Source organism: Morone saxatilis, unplaced genomic scaffold (genome assembly GCF_004916995.1).
Source record: "Morone saxatilis isolate NCDOM2014 unplaced genomic scaffold, NCSU_SB_2.0 Contig2, whole genome shotgun sequence".
Classification (NCBI taxonomy): domain Eukaryota; kingdom Metazoa; phylum Chordata; class Actinopteri; family Moronidae; genus Morone; species Morone saxatilis.
Window position 1 is genome coordinate 4879123 of NW_023339762.1, and position 5392 is coordinate 4884514.

Consider the following 5392-nt stretch of genomic DNA (forward strand, 5'->3'; position numbering starts at 1 on the left):
GTTTGCAAAATTGTGTTTTAGCAATTTGAAAAAACTGTAAACCTTCAGTCAGAACCGACCAATCAGAGAGCAGAGCTGACTGAAACAGAGAAACAAGACGAATGTTAACTCCAAACATGTTTCATCATCTCCTACTCCTCCTCTTCCTCTCATGATAAGATTTGATTCGTGACCTTACGATTCTCAGCAGTGACTCCTCTCTGCAATAAATCAGTTTAGACCTGTGTGTGTGTGTGTTTGTTTTTGTGTGTGTGTAACTGTGTAAGTGTGTGTGTGTAAGTGTGTGTGTGTGAGAGTGTGCGTGAGGAGGAAGTGATGTAATACTGATGTGTGGGAGAGAAACTGAGTGTGTTCAGCTGTTGATGTTCCTCCTGGGAGAGAGTGTGTGTTTATTTGAATGAGTGTCTGTTTGTTGTTTGTGTGTATCCTGTGTGTGTTAACATCAATAATGAATAAATAGTGAGTAAACAAAAACAAAAACTACTGATAGAGATTCACTACAGCAGCAGCCTCCAGAGATCATTTATTTCTACTGTTGGACAGTTTAATGTGGAGCCAGCCTCTAGTGGCCGTCAGAGGAACTGCAGCCACAGAGGTTTGCCTTAATTTCACAATAAGAGCGCAGTGTTACAGCTCAAACTGCTTTAAAGAACCAAATAATCTGGGTGAGAATAACCTGATATACAGTTGCAATCAGAAATATTCAACCCCCCAAAGATTTTAAGAATTTATAAATTAAAGAGCAAGATTCTGCTTCAGATGACGTCTTTATGAACATGAAATCAACACCGAAAATGCATGATGTAGTATTTGTCACAATTATTCAACCCCTGTATAATGTTGCTGTTTTTAAAGCTGTCTGACAGTTTTTATGGCCTAAAGTGGAGCTGAAATATAATTAAGCCTTTGGGAACTCTATAATGATCCTTTACCCATGAAGGTATTGAAGGTAAGCTGCAATCATGGGAAGACAAAGGAGCTTCCACAAAAGCTGAGAGAGGAGATTATTTCATCACAGCTGAAGGACCAAGAGACACCATTGGGAGCATTATAAGGAAGTTTAAACCTTATGGAACAGCTGCAAACCTGCCTGGCTGTGGAAGAAAGCCCAACATTTCTCAAGGTGACCCTTAGTCAACTTCGGTTCACAGAACAAACAATACGAGAAACCCTTGTGCTGACTGGCGAGACACCTTAACAGGAGACCTGATGAAGGCTGGTACAGTGCTTAACTATAAGACGTGCACTGAATGGACAAGTAGTTCATGGCCTGACTCCAAGACGCAATCTTGACCACAAGGAACATCAGAAGTCGACCAGAATATGTCAGGAGGAATTTGGATAAGACTACAGAGTTTTGGGAGTTCTATGGACTGATGAAACCAAACTGGACCTGTTTGGACATTTGGACCAGCGGTATGTCTGGCGGGTGAAAGGCCAGGCTTATGACCAGAACAATACCATCCCCACGGTCAAACGTGGAGGTGGGTGATTGATGATGTTGCAATCTTGATCATGTACCTCCATGTACATCATGGATTCCCAGAAATACCAGGCCACTTTAAAGAGGAACGTGATGCCTTCTGTTGACAGATTAAACCTTGGTGATCCAACAAGACAACGATCTCAAGCACACCTACAAGTCAACCAAAGCTTGGTTGAGAACAAGATCCTGGAACATCCTGGAGTGGCCTTCAGTCACCAGATTTAAATGTGATTGAAAATCTTTGGTGGGGGACTTCCGGTTCCGGCCATGCCCGAGTCAGACGCCTAAACAGAACGCTCTGCCCGATTTCAGTTTAAAATAGCCTGAAACCCAAACATATCCCACTCATAATTTTAAAGTGACCACGAAAATGAGCTCGAGCCAAAAACAGACCAAAAAGGACTCCAGAACCGGGAAAAACGAAGACCCGAAGACGACTCAAAAACAGCTAACATTCGATGCTAAGTTAGCCAATAGTGAGTCTGAGGCTGAACAGCTAATGCTAAAAGAGCTCCGAAAATTCAGACAAGAGTCCGGGGAGGCACAGCGACAAATTCAAGAATCCCAGACACGGATGGAGACGTCAATGGCTGAAATTAAGCAGCGGATAGACACACTTGAGGAGAGGCTGACCGCTACTGAAACCAGAGTGAGTAACACCGAGGACCGGGGCCTGCGGCAAGAAAGAGCGCTAGCTTACCTGCTAAGTAAAGATGCAAAGCTAACCGCCAGACAAGATGACCTGGAAAACAGGCTCCACAGGAACAACATCAGAGTGTACGGAATACCTGAAGACGCAGAGGGTAAAGAGATGATTCCGTTCATAACTAATCTCTTTAAATCAACTCTGAAACTGCAGGAAGATATGAACATCTGTCTGGAGAGGACTCACAGGGCCATAACGCTGAAGCCGACAGCGCCGCCGTGGTCAATAATAGTGTGACTTTAAAGTTAAACAAACGGTGCTCTAACAAGCCTGGACCCAGCGAGTCGTGAAGTTTCAGGGAAAGAAAGTTTATTTTGACCAAGACTACTCTCCGGATGTCCTGAGAAAGAGAAAGCAAGTGCGTGAAGTCATTAAAAGGCTCAGGGAACGCAACATTAGAGCTCAAGCACCTTACCCGGCACAGTTAAGGGTATTTTTGGACACCGGGGTCAAAACTTTTCCCTCTCTTTGTGAAGCTCAACCAACCCTGCAGGAGCTAGGATTGGAAGTAGACATGGATGAACGGGACCTCCTGGAGAGAGAGCTACTACGGGACAGATGGCTGACCCAGGATAGACAGGGGAAGAAGGGGCTGATGCTGACTCCCAAGGAAATCAGGACCATCATGAACGGTGCAGATCATCACGGAAACGACTGAGACCCAACTAATTCCGCAGGAACCAGGAACGGAAGTAGATGTGGATGAGTGGGACATCTAAGAGAGAGAGCTACTACGCAATAGACGATTGATCCAAGGCAGACAGGGGAAAGAGAGACTGACGCTGATTTCGAAAGAAACCAGGTCCATCATTAATGATGTAGATTGACACTGAAAGGTTTGATAATAAGAAAGTAGATCTTTTATTTTCCCCCTTTGCATAAAAAATTAAATGGACAAGGTAATGTGAGTGTAGTAAAAGCATATTAAACTCTAAATGTTTACAGGCTTGACAAAATCAAATCAAGATTTCGGGCAAGAAGATACGTAGGGGTTTTTCCCTTTGTTTTTCAAATTTTATTTCACCTTTTCTGTTTACATTTTTCCTTTTTCCCCCCTTTCTTTAATTTTATTTCTTATTTACCAAGACTGATTTGGGCACTCAATGCAGCAGAATATAGACATTGCGCGGACTGCTGCTCACACACTTTGTGTACCCCTCCCAGGGTGTCTAGTCTCCCTGCCCGGACTAGGTTTACATCAGGGGTGGGTTATACATGGACTGTTAACCATATGCCTCTTTAATGAGGTTAACTCACGGCCTTATTGGAAGAGTTCTACCAAATTACCGGTTGGTTTTGGAGTTTCATATGTTCTCTGTTCTACGGCAAGGTGATTCTGAGAATTATTTTCGGTGGTAAATGTACCAAGACAGTTAAGAGAGAGGGAAATGGTGAATTGTGTTATCTTTTTCTTTCTTCTTACCACATAGTAGAATATGACCACTCTGAAATGCGTTAGTTACAATGTAAACGGACTAAATCACCCTATAAAGAGGAAAAAAATATTGACACAATTAAAAAGGTTGGATTGCTCGAAAGGGTTATTGCAAGAAAGCCATTTAAATGAGGAAGAACATGCTAAGTTAAAAAGGGGGTGGGTTGGGCAGGCATTTAGCGCATCATATGAAAATCATAAGAAAAGGGGAGTAACGATTTTCTGCCATAAATCCTTATGTTTGGTCCCAGAGAAAGTTCTCCAAGACAAAAATGGTCGCTGGATCATAGTCAAGTTCCATTGGAAGAAAGTTGTAATTGACAAAATTATGAAATAAATCTATGCACCCAAAATGAAAAGGACGAAAAAACCGCCAGGTTCTTTAAAAAAGGAGGTGGCTCCAAAAAAACCTTTTGCAGGGAATCAAAAAAAAAGGAATAATAATATTAAGGGGGCAAATTTTAAATTGCGTTTATAACATGCATAGATAAAATTTCCATCCGAACAATATCAAATAATCCATCCAAAAAGCAATGTGCAAATATGGCTGGATGAAGCTTGGAAAAACTGGTTGACCAATTGCGTGTAAAACCCAGACCAAGAAGAATACAACCCACCTTTTTCGAAGGAAGTCATAAGTCACTCAGATAGATTTTTCTGTATTTCAAACAAAGAAAGTCGAGTGATGAATGCCATTGAACCCACTCTTCAGATCATGGTCCAGTGGTTTGTGTCGGTTATGTGAACGGATCAGAATAGACTCGAAACGTGGAGATTAAAATGTGTGCACTCCTTATAAAACCCGAAGTGACAAGATATAAAACGAATTAAAATTTCCTAGACAACAAACGGACAATAAACGAAAGGTCGTCCCCCTTCCAAAAAACGCTTGTGGGGAACAAACCGGCGAAAAAAAAGTAAAAGTGTTGAGGGCAAAAAATTAAAAAATCTCAATTATCCTCCAAAATTAAAAAAAAAGGACGTGGAAAAAAGATCCAGAATTAAAGAACAAATCAAGAATAAGAAGACATGACCACAAAACAAATAATAACACCTTTATAAGAAGCTATAAAAGTAACAAAGATTAATGATTTCTAATACAAAAGCAGAGGGGTGGCACTTTAAACGCTTCACTAAATCATATTACGAACAAAGGGGAAAACAAAGCAAGTAAGCGCTGGCTTTTCAGTAGAAAAGCAACAAGCACGATAATACAAAAAGGTTACATGCGAAATTCAAATTGTGTGTCTCATCCGAAAGCACGAATAAGCTAACGCTTTCTCTAAAAGTAATTAACGAAACAACTATAATGATTACACCTCACACATAATAAATTAAACACTTTACAACATTAACTTACCAAGACTGGAACAAAAATGAATCTATAGGCTATAATTGAACGATCACTGAAAGAAATAAACAACCATTAAGCTCAAACAAAAATCGCCGGGTCCGGAAAACGGGTTCCCCCGGGGAGTTCTATATTTTTTCACCAGATCCGTTCCTTCATAGAGTATAATACTATGCGCTGAAATGCTAAGAAGACCACCTGACCATGGGAGAAGGCGATCATCCTCGTCAATACATAAAGAGGAGATCCCAACCATTGTGCCGTCATATCAAGGGTAGGACAAAATAAAGTTTGTTAATGCAAATGACCTTAGATAATTGAGCGGCTATTAGCAAAGAGAGACTACCCAGAAGATCATTACAGACAGCACAAGCGTTAACCCGATCAGCGGGCTTATAGCACTCTTCCATTCAG